Source organism: Heptranchias perlo, unplaced genomic scaffold, assembly GCF_035084215.1.
Source record: "Heptranchias perlo isolate sHepPer1 unplaced genomic scaffold, sHepPer1.hap1 HAP1_SCAFFOLD_263, whole genome shotgun sequence".
Taxonomy (NCBI): domain Eukaryota; kingdom Metazoa; phylum Chordata; class Chondrichthyes; order Hexanchiformes; family Hexanchidae; genus Heptranchias; species Heptranchias perlo.
Genome location: NW_027139275.1, coordinates 354,257 through 371,446, shown reverse-complemented (window position 1 = coordinate 371,446; position 17,190 = coordinate 354,257). Strand labels below are relative to the sequence as shown.

Genomic DNA, 17,190 nt, shown 5'->3' with positions numbered 1-17,190 from the left:
TTATCTGTAATATTTAGACAGTAATATAAAATACAGGACAAACCAGTTTGGTATCGGTTATCAAAAATACTAAAAGTCCCGGGTTCAAAGGCGGATTTGTGAAGAGGGAACGGATTTAACCGCCAGACCGAAATCATTCCCCATGAATCTGAAGCGTCTTGCGGAAAACGGCAGTGCAAACTGTTCTGTTCGTGTCATGACTTGAAAGACCCTCCAATTACCGACAGTATCTTTGAACGAGTTGTGCAGTAAAACCGCGATCGAAGCCGCTTTGCATTCGTCAAACGTGTAGGTGACGATATTGGGGGTGATCAGGGTCGATTTCAATTATTTGAAATCTCACCATGTGACCCGAAGATTGACGGCAGGATTGAGTTTTTCCTGTAAGTCCTGAATTGAAGGGAAAAGCGCAAACAAGCAGGTCGGAGAAATGAAGAGCAGAAAATGTGGGTGAAACTTGCACGAGTGAAATTCCCTGTATGTTGGAAGACTCAGTCCCCAGTGGTGGAGAGGATTGGGATTTCAAGCTGTCTGTCAGCTCACACACACACCATTGGCTCATTTAATCACCTTAAACAACTCGAATACATCAACACTTCATCTTCTATACACAAGGAAATACAAACCTTTTCTCTGCAACTTGTCCGCATAATTTAACCATTTTAGCCCCGGTATCATTCTGGTGAATCTGCACTGCTCCCCCTCCAAGGCCAATATATCCTCCCTGAGGTGTGGTGCCGAGAACTCATTTAGTACCTCAGGCCAGGCCCACTGCCTCCGTGAGTAGATCTCCTTTATGGTCCCTAATCGTCCCCACCCCTCCTCTTACTACCCGTTTATTGTTAACATGTCTGTAGAAGACTTTTTGATTCCCTTTTATGTTTCCCGCTTCATCTTACTCTCTATCTCTCTTATTATCCAGGGAGTTCTGGCTTTAGTTGCCCGATCTTTCTACCTCGTTGGAATGTACCTTCTCTATACCTGAATCATCTTTTTAAAAGGCGCCCACTGTCCAATTATAGTTTTGCCTGACAATCTTTAATTCCAATTTACCGGGGCCAGATCTGTTCACATCCCACTGAAATTGACCCTCCTCCAATTGAATACTTTTACTTTAGAGTGGACAGTGTCCATTTCCATAGCTATTCTAATCCTTATGATACTGATCGCTGCTCCCTAAATGCTCCCCCACTGACACTTGCTCCACTTGGCCCGCCTCATTCCCTTGAACCAAGTCCAGCAATGCCTCCTTCCTCAGTGGGCCAGAAACATACTGGTCGAGAAAGTTATCCTGAACACATTTCAAACATTCTTCCCCTTCTTTGCGCCTTATATTATTGTTATCCCAGTCTATATTAGGATAGTTGAAATCCCCTGTTATCACTACTCTATGGCTTTTGCACCTCTCTGTAATTTCCCTGCAAATTTGCTCCTCTATATCCGTCCCACCAGCTGGTGGCCGAGAGAATACACCAAGTAGTGTAATCGCATCTCTATTGTTCCTTAACTCGAACTCAGTACCCAGGAGAAATTCCCTCGTTCCTGGGAACTTTGTATAAAGCAAAAGTTAGCAGCAAAAAGTGTTCGTGGTGGGACTGAGAAATGCTTTAACATCCGGCACCCTGTAAAACAGAGCTCCAAGTATCGGTTTAAATAAAGTCCTGAACTGACAGAGCGGCGGACAGATGAGGATTGAATTAAATCCCAATTCACTGAATCTAAACAAGGTTTAAATAAGTGAATCTGTCAGGAGTGGGATTCCTGAGCTTGTGTGTGAGCTGAAACTGGATCGGTCCCGTTCTATAAAGACTGAATGGCAGGCGGCTCCCAGACAGGGCTCAGGCCGGGACTGAAAGCTCTCCGCTGGGAACGGCTGGATTGGAGAGCGGGGCTCCTGCGGTGTTGCTGCTGCTGCTTCCGCCTCTTCGAGTCCCTGTGGCGGTCGGTACCGATCTCCCTCCTATGGATCAGGCTCCAGCTGCTTTCTGTCGACCTCGTGGCGCAACGGTAGCGCGTCTGACTCCAGATCAGAAGGATGCGTGTTCGAATCACGTCGGGGTCATTGCATTTTCACAACGTTTCAGTGTCGCTCTGTTTTATCGCGGGGCAGTCTTTCAGGGATGGTCTGTTCACTGTGTGTAAAATAATATTTATCATAGAATGAACACACCACAGAAGGAGGCCATTCAACCCATCAATCCCTTACCTGCCTTTTGTAAGACCAATCCCATTAGTCCCATTCCCCGTCCCTTTCCCCGGGGCTCTGCATTTTCCCCTTCAAGTATTTATCAAATTCCTTTTTGAAAGCCACGATTGAATCTGCTTCCACCGCCCTTTCAGGCAGCGCATTCCAGATCATAACTCGTCGCTGCGTAAAAAATGTCGCCTTTGGTTCTTTTGCAATCACCTCAAATCTGTGTCCTCTGGTTCTCGACACTTCCGCCAATGGGAACAGCTTCTCTTTATTAACTTTATCTGAACCCTTCATGACTTTGAACACTTCTATCAAATCTCATAGAATCATAGAAGTTACAACATGGAAACAGGCCCTTCGGCCCAACATGTCCATGTCGCCCAGTTTATACCACTAAGCTAGTCCCAATTGCCTGCACTTGGCCCATATCCCTCGATACCCATCTTCCCCATGTAACTGTCCAAATGCTTTTTAAAAGACAAAATTGTACCCGCCTCTACTACTGCCTCTGGCAGCTCGTTCCAGACACTCACCACCCTTTGAGTGAAAAAATTGCCCCTCTGGATCCTTTTGTATCTCTCCCCTCTCACCTTAAATCTGTGCCCCCTCGTTATAGACTCCCCTACCTTTGGGAAAAGATTTTGACTATCGACCTTATCTATGCCCCTCATTATTTTATAGACTTCTATAAGATCACCCCTTAACCTCCTACTCTCCAGGGAATAAAGTCCCAGTCTGTCTAACCTCTCCCTGTAAGTCAAACCATCAAGTCCCGGTAGCATCCTAGTAAATCTTTTCTGCACTCTTTCTCGTTTAATAATATCCTTTCTATAATAGGGTGACCAGAACTGTACACAGTACTCCAAGTGTGGCCTCACCAATGCCCTGTACAACTTCAACAAGACATCCCAACTCCTGCATTCAATGTTCTGACCAATGAAACCAAGCATGCTGAATGCCTTCTTCACCACCCTATCCACCTGTGACTCCACTTTCAAGGAGCTATGAATCTGTACTCCTAGATCTCTTTGTTCTATAACTCTCCCCAACGCCCTACCATTAACGGAGTAGGTCCTGGCCCGATTCGATCTACCAAAATGCATCACCTCACATTTATCTAAATTAAACTCCATCTGCCATTCATCGGCCCACTGGCCCAATTTATCAAGATCCCGTTGCAATCCTAGATAACCTTCTTCACTGTCCACAATGCCACCAATCTTGGTGTCATCTGCAAACTTACTAACCATGCCTCCTAAATTCTCATCCAAATCATTAATATAAATAACAAATAACAGCGGACCCAGCACCGATCCCTGAGGCACACCGCTGGACACAGGCATCCAGTTTGAAAAAAAACCCTCGACAACCACCCTCTGTCTTCTGTCGTCAAGCCAATTTTGTATCCAATTGGCTACCTCACCTTGGATCCCATGAGATTTAACCTTATGTAACAACCTACCATGCGGTACCTTGTCAAATGCTTTGCTGAAGTCCATGTAGACCACGTCTACTGCACAGCCCTCATCTATCTTCTTGGTTACCCCTTCAAAAAACTCAATCAAATTCGTGAGACATGATTTTCCTCTCACAAAACCATGCTGACTGTTCCTAATTAGTCCCTGCCTCTCCAAATGCCTGTAGATTCTGTCCCTCAGAATACCCTCTAACAACTTACACACTACAGATGTCAGGCTCACTGGTCTGTAGTTCCCAGGCTTTTCCCTGCCGCCCTTCTTAAACAAAGGCACAACATTTGCTACCCTCCAATCTTCAGGCACCTCACCTGTAGCGGTGGATGATTCAAATATCTCTGCTAGGGGACCCGCAATTTCCTCCCTAACCTCCCATAACGTCCTGGGATACATTTCATCAGGTCCCGGAGATTTATCTACCTTGATGCGCGTTAAGACTTCCAGCACCTCCCTCTCTGTAATATGTACACTCCTCAAGACATCACTATTTATTTCCCCAAGTTCCCTAACATCCATGCCTTTCTCAACCGTAAATACCGATGTGAAATATTCATTCAGGATCTCACCCATCTCTTGTGGTTCCGCACATAGATGACCTTGTTGATCCTTAAGAGGCCCTACTCTCTCCCTAGTTACCCTTTTGCCCTTTATGTATTTGTAGAAGCTCTTTGGATTCACCTTTGCCTGATCTGCCAAAGCAATCTCATATCCCCTTTTTGCCCTCCTGATTTCTCTCTTAACTCTACTCCGGCAATCTCTATACTCTTCAAGGGATCCACTTGATCCCAGCTGCCTATGCATGTCATATGCCTCCTTCTTATTTTTGACTAGTGCCTCAATCTCCCGAGTCATCCAAGGTTCCCTACTTCTACCAGCCTTGCCCTTCACTTTATAAGGAATGTGCTTACACTGAACCCTGGTTAACACACTTTTGAAAGCCTCCCACTTACCAGACGTCCCTTTGCCTGCCAACAGACTCTCCCAATCAACTTCTGAAAGTTCCTGTCTAATACCATCAAAATTGGCCTTTCCCCAATTTAGAATTTTAACTTTTGGGCCAGACCTATCCTTCTCCATAGCTATCTTAAAACTAATAGAATTATGATCACTGGTCCCAAAGTGATCCCTCACTAACACTTCTGTCACCTGCCCTTCCTTATTTCCCAAGAGGAGGTCAAGTTTTGCCCCCTCTCTAGTCGGGCCATCCACATACTGAATGAGAAATTCCTCCTGAATACACTCAACAAATTTCTCTCCATCCAAGCCCCTAATGCTATGGCTGTCCCAGTCAATGTTGGGAAAGTTAAAGTCCCCTACTATTACCACCCTATTTTTCTTGCAGCTGTCTGTAATCTCCTTACATATTTGCTCCTCAATTTCCCGTTGACTATTTGGGGGTCTGTAGTACAATCCTATCAAAGTGATCTCTCCCTTCTTATTTTTCAGTTCTACCCATATGGACTCAGTGGGCGAACCCTCGGATATATCCCCTCTCACTACTGCCGTGATGTTCTCCCTAATCAAGAACGCAACTCCCCCTCCTCTCTTACCTCCTGCTCTATCTTTCCTATAGCATCTGTACCCTGGAACATTGAGCTGCCAGTCCTGCCCCTCTCTTAGCCATGTTTCAGTAATAGCTATAACATCCCAGTCCCATGTACCCATCCATGCCCTGAGTTCATCTGCCTTGCCCATCAGACTTCTTGCATTGAAATAAATGCAGTTTAATCTAGTCTTCCCTTGGTCTTTGCCCTGCTTTCTCAGACCATCTGTCCGGTCATGTTCTGTACACTCTCCCTTACTGCCTTTTGTTTCTGTCACCACTTTATTTCCCACTGACTTCCTGCATCGGTTCCCATCCCCCTGCCACATTAGTTTAAACCCTCCCCAACAGCACTAGCAAACACTCCCCCTAGGACATTGGTTCCAGTCCTGCCCAGATGCAGACCGTCCAATTTGTACTGGTCCCACCTCCCCCAGAACCGGTTCCAATGGCCCAGGAATTTGAATCCCTCCCTCTTGCACCATCTCTCAAGCCACGTATTCATCTTAGCTATCCTGTCATTCCTACTCTGACTAGCCCGTGGCACTGGTAGCAATCCTGAGATTACTACCTTTGAGGTCCTACTCTTTAGTTTAACTCCTAACTCCCTAAATTCAGCTTGTAGGACCTCATCCTGTTTTTTACCTATATCGTTGGTGCCTATATGCACCACGACAACTGGCTGTTCACCCTCCCCCTCCAGAATGTCCTGCAGCCGCTCCGAGACATCCTTGACCCTTGCACCAGGGAGGCAACATACCATCCTGGAGTCTCGGTTGCGTCCGCAGAAACGCCTGTCTATTCCCCTTACAATCGAGTCCCCTATCACTATAGCTCTGCCACTCTTTTTCCTGCCCTCCTGTGCAGCAGAGCCAGCCACGGTGCCATGAACCTGGCCACTGCCACCTTCCCCTGGTGAGCCATCTCCGCCAACAGTATCCAAAACGGTATACCTGTTTTGGAGGGAGATGACCGCAGGGGACCCCTGCACTGCCTTCCTACTCTTCCTCTGTCTGTTGGTCACCCATTCACTATCTCCCTCAGTAATTTTTATCTGCGGTGTGACCAACTCACTGAACGTGCTATCCACGACTTTCTCAGCATCGCGGATGCTCCAAAGTGAGTCCATCCGCAGCTCCAGAGCCGTCAAGCGGTCAAACAATAGCTGCAGCTGGACACACTTCCCGCAGGTGAAGGAATCAGGGATACAGGAAGGAGCCCTGAATTCCCACATCCCACAAGAGGAACATGACACGGCGCTGGGATCTCCTGCCATGACTTAACCCTTAAATTAGCTTAAGAACAACTACAATGTCAAGAGAAAAAAAAAGGAAAGAAAAACTACTTACCACTCCCTTTAAGGAGTTTACTCCTTTAAATTGTTCTCAATTTAGAGAATGTTAACTACACTAGGGACCTTGATTCACTAAAAAATAAACGTTACTTCCTATAAGACCTGCAGACCTTCCCTTTCCTTTTACTTCAGTTACTGTCGATAAGTAGAAATACTCACCTGAACCTACTCACCAATCAGGTGCCTCCCCTGTGTCGCGTCCCGATCTGATTTCTGACGTCACTTCGAACTCGGTCGCAGCTCCGCTCGGCTCCTCTCAGCGCTCTGAAATCCCGCCTTTTATCGGACGCTCCCTCCGCTCGGCTCGGCTCCTCTCAGCTGTTCTCAGCGCTCTGAAATCCCGCCTTTTATCGGACGCTCCCTCCGCTCGGCTCGGCTCCTCTCAGCTGTTCTCAGCGCTCTGAAATCCCGCCTTTTATCGGACGCTCCCTCCGCTCGGCTCCTCTCAGCGCTCTGAAATCCCGCCTTTTATCGGACGCTCCCTCCGCTCCGCTCGGCTCCTCTCAGCTGTTCTCAGCGCTCTGAAATCCCGCCTTTTATCGGACGCTCCCTCCGCTCGGCTCCTCTCAGCGCTCTGAAATCCCGCCTTTTATCGGACGCTCCCTCCGCTCCGCTCGGCTCCTCTCAGCTGTTCTCAGCGCTCTGAAATCCCGCCTTTTATCGGACGCTCCCTCCGCTCGGCTCCTCTCAGCGCTCTGAAATCCCGCCTTTTATCGGACGCTCCCTCCGCTCGGCTCGGCTCCTCTCAGCTGTTCTCAGCGCTCTGAAATCCCGCCTTTTATCGGACGCTCCCTCCGCTCGGCTCGGCTCCTCTCAGCTGTTCTCAGCGCTCTGAAATCCCGCCTTTTATCGGACGCTCCCTCCGCTCGGCTCGGCTCCTCTCAGCTGTTCTCAGCGCTCTGAAATCCCGCCTTTTATCGGACGCTCCCTCCGCTCGGCTCGGCTCCTCTCAGCTGTTCTCAGCGCTCTGAAATCCCGCCTTTTATCGGACGCTCCCTCCGCTCGGCTCCTCTCAGCTGTTCTCAGCGCTCTGAAATCCCGCCTTTTATCGGACGCTCCCTCCGCTCGGCTCGGCTCCTCTCAGCGCTCTGAAATCCCGCCTTTTATCGGACGCTCCCTCCGCTCGGCTCGGCTCCTCTCAGCTGTTCTCAGCGCTCTGAAATTTAAGAGGCGTGTCCGGGACGAGGTTAGTTATATTCCAGTCTGGGTGACCAATAGCATGGAGCGTTGGAGAGTCGATATGTCCGGTAGTGGTGACAGTACCGGGGCCGGCCCGTGTACCTGTAAGGAAGAGAGAGAGATACGTAACACCCGAAACAATTGACTCGATCTTCTGACCTTGGTCCTGGAAAAACAAGAGAGCTGAAAGGTTTTCTTTCAGGGATTAGGGGAACTCCCTTCCCCGGGTGCCATCACCGGGTATTATTAGTACCAACCCTAGGAGCCCTCTTCTGACACCAAACCGTAAGCGAGGAAAATCCGGAAGGTAAAACAGAACTAACAGACTCAGGTGTTACCCAGATCAATAGTTTATTACGAGTGCACACAGGAGAACAGTCTCAGCCACCCCAGCTGGAGACCTCGTTCTCGAAGGAAAAGTGACAATACAACTTAGTTTATACAGTTTATTAGACAACACCCACTAATTACTAATGGGGGTGTAGACATGGTAATATTAACACATCATTGGTTTATAGGGTTAATCAATCAATCAACTACTAGGCCTGCCCTTTGAACTCGAATACCTCCCTGTGAGAAGCTGATGGGCTGCAGAAGCTTCACTCTAACTTCGCATTCTTGAGCTATCTCTTCCCCTTGTTATCACTATCGGGAGGGATCTTCAGTGGGAACATGGTCTGCTGGAATACAAAGTTTTATTGAGTTATGCAGCCAAACTGACTTCTTTCCCATGCCATCAGCAGATGTTTCATCAATCCGCCTTTGTACTCTTATCTCTTCTCAGATACAGACTCCTTCTAAACATTTCCCAAGTAAGCTGGGAATGTCCTTGGTCAGCTAAACCTATCCATGTTAGTTTGAAAAGGGCTAACATAGTCAAGTATCCCATGGTGCTTTGTGTTTTGTTTCCAGCCTAACTAGACTGAATGGTACCTTTCAGACCGTTTTATACCAGTGAATTGGGGCCCACCCCTTTACAGCCCTTAATCCAAATTTTATCCCTACAATATCCCCCCTTGGGCTCTTGGCTAAGCCCAAGATATCCAACCTTTATCTGTCACCCATGGTTGCCCATAGGTATGCCCCGCTCAGTGTTGCCCTCTTGCAAGCACCTAGGCATCCCCTGGATATTTACATATGCAAGATGCTGGACCTCATCTTAACCAGGTTCCCTTCGTGTTGGCCACCAGTCCGGGTGGAAGAGAGGCAGAGCATCTGATAATCCTATCAAACTATGATTGTCTCCCCTTTTACATGCACCTTACCCCAGCGGGTGCTAGTCCCGGTACCATTAAGATGTTTTCTTAGTTGAAATCACAGAGACAATGGGGACATTCTCACCCAGGCTCTGTTTTACTACCTTTGCCAAACCCTTCATCCTCTGCTTACATTTATTACATGCCATGAAAATCAAGAAGCACATTACAACAAACTGCACTACGACTAATACATGTGAAATTCATCTAATCCAAGGATGGATTTGTATATTCAGTCCCCAATGTTCATACCGTTCAATTATCCGGTCAATATACGCACTGGGGTCTTCCCCCGGGTTTTGTCGTGGGGCCGTGAGTTCTGTCCAGGTGGCAGTGCCGTTACCCAATCCATCTTGAACCCAGGTCTTTAGAGCTTCAAATTGGGTGTCATACTCGACCATAGTAGCTGGGACCTGCAAATCCCAAGGGGGCAATGCCCCATGGACAGCGGAGGGGCACTTAACCTCAATGATATATTTTATGTCCTACATGGACAGATTAAAATGTCGGGCGGCGCTTTGTATCTTTGCCCATACATCGACATTGGGATTATATCACTTCAGGTCAGTAATGAGAAGGATCAGGCTGGATCTCTCCTGTGGTGTAAAAGGCTGAGATTCCCCCATTATGCCCATGCCTCCCATTTCCCCATTTGCTGCCCCTCCGGCTGGGTTTACTCGGACAGGGGCCATGGACTTCGGCTCCCCATTTCCAGGTTGTACCGGTGCCGAAGGGCAGATACGGTTGTATTCGGGCAGGCCCTCGGTCTGCGGGATTTTGTGCTGCTAAGCCTCCATTGCCTTAACAATCCCCCCCCCCCCAAACCTTTAAATCGTCTAACTCCTCCGTTGCTGGCGCTTCCAGATCCAACAGACTGAAAACTCGAACTTTAACCTCTTGTACAGATCTCAAAAAGTCCTGTGGAGGAGACGGTCTCCCCCATTTGTCCACGATTAAATATCCTGTCTGATCTGCCCAACTAGCGAGCAGAACGGTGCCATAATTAATTTGTTTCGCAGCCTTGTGTCCCGCCCACCACTCTATTTGATCGACGACTGGACTCGTTTCCTTCCATCCGTTCCTGATCATTTCACTTTGATATTTTAAATTAGCCTCTTGGACTCGTTTTACAACAGAGACACTGGTGGGCAGAGCCGGGACGTCCGGAGGAAGGGGTTTCCCCTCGTTACTCATGTCAATCATTACGTATATCCTTATGCTCTATCTTATACTTTAATTTATTTTACTCTAATCTTATACTTTAATCCGCACAAACGTATCACCTTATAGTCTAATTTATACACACTCACTGGTCCCCGGATCACGATCCTGTGGTGGTTGTCGTTCCCTTCGCCTACTTAATCCTGGCCGTCACGTGGGACTTGGTCCTCTTAATTCAGGCTCAGGCTCGGTGTTTGAGATAAACCACCACCCTTGTCCGTGTCGATCACCACGTGACTCTCAAAATCCAACCTTATACTGTATCGGAATAGCGGCATAAACTTATACTCTAAGCAAACAAACACTTACACTATATCTTATATACCTACAGGTCTAGTCAATTCCGTCAATCCGTGGTCTCCGTGAGGAATTTTACTACGTGGATAATTTTAATACTGCGGCAAGTGCCACTGCCAATCCTGTCTCCAATAATGAGCCGAGCCCCTACCAGAGGCTACCGGCCTCACCCTCGAGGGCTTTATGCAGGGGCACCCCCCATCTGGAGTACAGGGCTATCCTGTTTCACTATACCACGTACCCTCCAATACAGGATCCGTTCGCCTACCTGCAGCGCAGTATCCCACTTCTGACACCAACTGTTAGACTCGAATTTTTGGAGCAAAACCAGACGGAGACTGAACTGCTGACAAAGTTAAAGTTTATTAGAAAACTTTGTGCACAAAGGGAGAGTGGTCAGCTTCCTCAAGCTCGTGACTAACTCTCAAAGGAACATCAGCACTACAAGCATGTTTATACCTTTCAATAAGCAACACCCACCTGCTGTGAACGGTGAGGGTACATGTTTACATAACTACAGTGGGTTTCATTGGGTGGTATAGTCTGCCACTCACTTGTCAGGGGCTACCTTGGATCGTCCCATGACTTTAAACATCTCACATTCCTGAGGAGGACCCTTATCAGTAAACAGTTAAGTCCCAAACATTGAGACTGGTCGGGGGTCTTCACAAGTCCTGAGCAGCTCATCCCTCACTCCCTTTTGTGCTGGGGTGACCTTGGAGATATCCACCGCTTCTCCCTTAATCATCCCAAGTGAGTTAGTTAGGATAAACAATGTCCTTGAGTAAACATTCCTTAGTGTGCTCTGGAGATAATCGAGGGGGTGGCCATAAATCCAACAAACCTGCCTTTGTCAGCTTTTACAGTGTGGGTTACGAACTGCTCCCATAATGGTCAAGTATCCCATCATGCTTTGCTGCTACCTAAATGCGACATGTGCGATTTAACTATCGAATTTTTGTGAGGATAGGAGTGGCTAATCATTCTTTATTATATATATATTAGGTTAGGTGAGGGGAGGCTGGAGGTTTTGGATCTGTGTTCACAAGCGTATTTTTCCAGTCCAACAACAGTGAGGAGGAGAGTGACAGGACAAAGACAGGTTGGTGGAATGGGCAGAAACATGGCAGATGAAATTTAACGCAAAGAAGTGCGAAGCGATACATTTTGGTGGAAGAACGAGGAGAGGAGAAATAAACTGAAGGGCACAATTCGAAAGGAGCTGCAGGAACCGAGAAATCTGGGGGTTCATGTGAACAAATCTTTAAAGATGGCCGGGCAGATTGAGAAAGCGGTTAAAGAAGCATACAGGATCGCGGGCTTTACAAATAGAGGCATAGAGTACATAAGGAAGGAAGTTATGATGAACCTTTATAAAACACTTGTTCGGCCACAACTGCAGTATTGTGTCCAGTTCTTGGCACCGCACTTTAGGAAGGATGTGAAGGCCTTTGAGAAGGTGCAGAACAGATTTATTAGAAAGGTTCCAGGAATGAAGGACTTCAGTTACGTGGATAGACTGGAGAAGCTGGGGTTGTTCTCCTTAGAGCAGAGAATGTTGAGAGGATATTTCGTCGATGTTTTTAAAAACATGAAGATTCTAGACAGAGTGGATCGAGAGAAACTGCTCCCATGGGCGGAAGGGTCAACAACCAGAGGACAAAGATTTATGGTGATTGCAAAAGAATCAAAGTCAACATGAGGAAAAACGCTTTTACACAGCGAGTGGTTAAGATCTGGAATTCACTGCCTAAGTGAGTGCTGTAGGCAGATTCAATCGTGGCTTTCAAAAGGGAATTGGATAAGTACTTGAAGGGAAAAAAATGCAGGGCTACGGGTAAACTGGGGGAGGGGGGGCGGTGTGACAAGCTGGATTGCTCTTGCAGAGGGCTAGCACGGACTCGACGTGCCGAACGGTCTCCCTCCGTGCTGTCACCATTCAATGATTCTGGGATTCAAAGAGGCAGAAACAAAATAACTCAAACTTGTGAAACCCGAGATCTTTAGATCTTTATTCTAACGCCCTCCCAACTGAGCGATTACCGTCCCACTGCAAATTGAACTTTGTGTCATTATGTTGGAAGAAAATAAAACCCCAGGAGGAATTGCCCCTCCCGGTCAATCCGCACTTCACGGATAAACATCGCACTCATATATACACCCCACAGTTCATATATAAACATCACACTCATATATACACACCCACAGTTCATATATAAACATCACACTCATATATACACACCCACAGTTCATATATAAACATCGCACTCATATATACACACCCACAGTTCATATATAAACATCGCACTCATATATACACACCCACAGTTCATATATAAACATCACACTCATATATACACACCCACAGTTCATATATAAACATCACACTCATATATACACACCCACAGTTCATATATAAACATCACACTCATGTATACACACCCACAGTTCATATATAAACATCACACTCATATATACACACCCACAGTTCATATATAAACATCGCACTCATATATACACACCCACAGTTCATATATAAACATCACACTCATATATACACACCCACAGTTCATATATAAACATCACACTCATATATACACACCCACAGTTCATATATAAACATCACACTCATGTATACACACCCACAGTTCATATATAAACATCACACTCATATATACACACCCACAGTTCATATATAAACATCGCACTCATATATTCACACCCTCAGTTCATATATAAACATCGCACTCATATATACACACCCACAGTTCATATATAAACATCACACTCATATATACACACCCACAGTTCATATATAAACATCACACTCATATATACACACCCACATTTCATATATAAACATCACACTCATATATACACACCCACAGTTCATATATAAACATCACACTCATATATACACACCCACAGTTCATATATAAACATCACACTCATATATACACACCCACAGTTCATATATAAACATCACACTGATATATACACACCCACAGTTCATATATAAACATCACACTCATATATACACACCCACAGTTCATATATAAACATCACACTGATATATACACACCCACAGTTCATATATAAACATCACACTCATATATACACACCCACATTTCATATATAAACATCACACTCATATATACACACCCACAGTTCATATATAAATATCACACTCATATATACACACCCACAGTTCATGTATAAACATCACACTCATATATACACACCCACAGTTTATAACAGAACAGCGCACTCCTAATCCACACTCAATTTATATTTACTCAAAGTCCTGTTCACAGCTCTCACCAAAGTCTGAACACTGAAAGTTGAACTGTTTTCCAGATACTGTCCGTCCTACTTTGTAATTTTAGCATCGGATTTTATGCAGACCGGCAAAGGGAGCGGAATAGCGGTCCTGCCGGTGAATGCTGCTTCGAACGGAAGTCTCGGTGTCCAGGAGCTGGCGGGGATTGGAAAGCTCTTGTGTCACACGAAGTGTCTGAAAGGCCCGGATACACCTGAAGGTTATCAGTGCGGTGCCCACACCTCGTGCTGTAATGTTAGCGAGCCGGACATCAACTTAAAAGGCGGCTTATTGCAAACACGTTGTGGTCACAGTTTCATTCTATACATAACTGAACCGAAATCATTGAAAATGGAATGTTTTCTTCGCTGATTCACCATAAACAATATGTTATTATGAAATTTGATTCTCAGTTCCCCAGTGTCAGAGGGAAAATTGCATAAGTTCGAGCCAGGTAGGAGTCGAACCTACAATCTTCTGATCTGTAGTCAGACGCGTTATCCATTGCGCCACTGGTCCAGCCGATGACTAATCTGTTTTATTTCATTTTTCATTCAGAATCAACCCAAAGATTGACACAGAGAGATAAACACAGCGAGAGATGCAGACAGTGTCGGTGAACACAGCGAAATAGACAAGAGATATAGAAATGTACCAAACGGCCTCAAACTCCACCAGACAGTGGCGGGTATCTGACAGGTATCAGTGAGAGGAGGTGGTGAAGTTGCAGTTTGATTTGGCTCCGTGGCTGAGCTGCTCAAAGTGCCCGTTTGGTAGGGGCCTTTTGTGATATTTACCCAATTTGTGAATTAAGCAACAAAATAACACAGAGCGGTATTTGTATTAGTTCCGGAGCCAACAAGGAAAGGATTCCAGATCTGCAGTATGTTCCTGCACTGTGCAGGCGGACCTCTCACAATGTGTCCGAAACACCTTTTGAGGATATTGCTCCAGAGGGCTGATTGTACAAACTTCTTTACTGACAACCAGCAACCGAATCTCCATGAAGAGTTGCGAAGCGAAGCTGGTTTCGGAGCAGTTTTCGCTGTTCAGCTTTTGTAAAATTGGTTGAAACTCATTTTGAACACATCTTAGTATCAATGAGAAGGTCAGGCACAGGATTGTTGGGATGGAACCGTCTCTAACAATAAGTACAAAGTATAATGGATTATAAAGTGAAAAAGCCAATCCAATCTCTCAGTCTCTCTGTCACTTTCTCGGTGAGTGAACGTAAACCAACAGAAGAAGCTAAAACAAAGAACTGTTTCCTTTTCCTTCGGGCGAGTACAGTTGAAGAGAATGATTTCTGTTTCCTGCTGGACCAATAACTGGAATGAGCAGTGTATCTGGTTCCCATGGTACCCAGTGAAACATCCACGTTTATATCTCCCATTTACACTGATACCTTCCTTCCTCACTAATTATAGGAAACTTTTGGTCAGGTTCAATCACACTTCAGAAGTCCAGAAGCGGAAAGAAAGGTCGAAACCTCATGGTGACGTAACCTACAGGTGAGGGAGGTTTGCAGGTTTACCTGGAGCTGTAAATATATAAACTCCTTCCAATGTACAAACTCCCCTCACCAACAGTAATTCAATTCTAACTGATCTGAGACTTTGGTCATTTATGGTGATTATACTTTGTGGAGTTAAAGCAGCAGTAAAATCCGTTGTGTGTTGTATACATAGCCGTTCAGTCAATATAAAACATTGTCATCCGACCCACCATGAGCAATGCGCACGGGGTATGTTAGGTCACGGACAGTGCCGCCTCCTGCAGTTGTTCTCTCGGTCACACATCCGGCATCACCTCTCGGTCTCACACTTCAGAGTCACGCCTGAATATAAACACATTTCTGCTTCAGACTTTTACATGGAGATCAACAATTCACAATTCAAGATGTAGGGAACAAACAAATCAAATATTTAAGAACGTTAACAGATAGAAAATTCAACATAAATGCCTGAGGAAAAAATGAAGCAAACGGATCAAGATGAACAATTAGCAAAAGGTAACAAGTAAAGAAAGGAGAAGGGGAACTGATCATATCGCCCCAAATAGTTTTTGAAAAATCCTTTTGGTTTTTATCTTAGTTTCTCCATTAAGTTAGGGACGTACATCGAGAAATATTTTTCGTAACATCATAAAGGCAATTAGAATACAACTTTCACAAAGTAGGGATTAATCTTACTTATACGAGAGCGTGTTATTCGTTTGTAAAATCTGCAATTGTTTCACCATTCTTTAAGTTTAGAGGGATGCTCTGAATATATGTTCTACATTGAAATGTGAGAGGATTAATACAATAAAATGTGGAAGTTTTTTTATGAACATGAAGAGCTGCTTTTCCATGTTGGATATCGCGATATATTTATTTATGCAACTGATATTTGTGAAATGATGGAATGTATTTATTTCTATATCTGTACCGGTAAGGAAATCCCCACTGGATCATTTCCAGGAACCAGTCAAGAACTTAAATTAGTTTGTCAAACCCAAAACACCCGTTGGGAATTGCTGATTGAAAATTTGAATGGAAATCGAGACCATCACAAAGCATTGGAACAAATATACCCGCTGAGGTTTCGGGGTTGTTACTGATTTATTTCTATCACTGAGTAACCTATTTTAAACAGGGTGAAGGTACAAATCTAATGATAAGGGTCTGGGTTGGAGAAGGAACAGATGAAAGTATCAAATTTAATTACACTGATTCCACAAACACTGCACACCACATCCCTTAAACATTGTTAACTGTTTCTACATAAAACTGGAGAGGGTGTAAATAGAAAGTAACAGAAAAAAAGCTCATTAATGTGTCAAATTTAATTTTGATATTGTTGCACAAACACTGAACATCCCATCGCTAAAACACTGTCCCGATCTAAAATCAGTCGGCAGGACCCTGAGACACAGTGAAAATGCTGTGATTTCAACCTGGTTCAAAACACGCAGCCTTCTGATGTGGAGTCAGACGCGACTGTTCTTGCACCAGGCCCACAACAAGCGGCTGGAGCCGGATCCATTGGAGGGCGATCGGTGCAGACTGCCGCCGCGGCTCTCGGAATGTGAGAGGCGGAAGCAGGAGCAGCCTGACCGCCTCAACCACAGCACAGGATCCCCGCTCTCCCGCACATTGCATAACTGACTCTGTGGCGCAATGGACAGCGTGTTGGACTTCTACTTAATAATCGGAGGGGACATTCAAAGGTTGTGGGTTCGAGTCCCACCAGAGTTGGGTTTTAGTTCACGGATCGGGAGCTGGGAAGTGAAATTTTGCAGCAGGATCATGAATGTCCGTCAAGGATGTGAAACTGCCCCCGACACTTCATCTTACACAAGTGGCTCCAGT

At 45.6% G+C, this 17,190-nt stretch overlaps 3 non-coding genes across 3 annotated transcripts; 2 read left to right on the top strand and 1 right to left on the bottom strand.

Moving 5' to 3' along the window:
- The first annotated feature begins 1,990 nt into the window (after positions 1 to 1,990).
- trnaw-cca (transfer RNA tryptophan (anticodon CCA)) lies at positions 1,991 to 2,062 on the top strand. The gene has a single exon. It is a non-coding gene; the product is annotated as a tRNA-Trp (tRNA).
- A 12,222-nt stretch (positions 2,063 to 14,284) lies between these two features.
- Positions 14,285 to 14,357, bottom strand: trnac-aca (transfer RNA cysteine (anticodon ACA)). The gene has a single exon. It is a non-coding gene; the product is annotated as a tRNA-Cys (tRNA).
- A 2,627-nt stretch (positions 14,358 to 16,984) lies between these two features.
- Positions 16,985 to 17,076, top strand: trnar-ucu (transfer RNA arginine (anticodon UCU)). The gene is given in 2 exon segments: positions 16,985 to 17,021; positions 17,041 to 17,076. It is a non-coding gene; the product is annotated as a tRNA-Arg (tRNA).
- Positions 17,077 to 17,190: the final 114 nt, after the last annotated feature.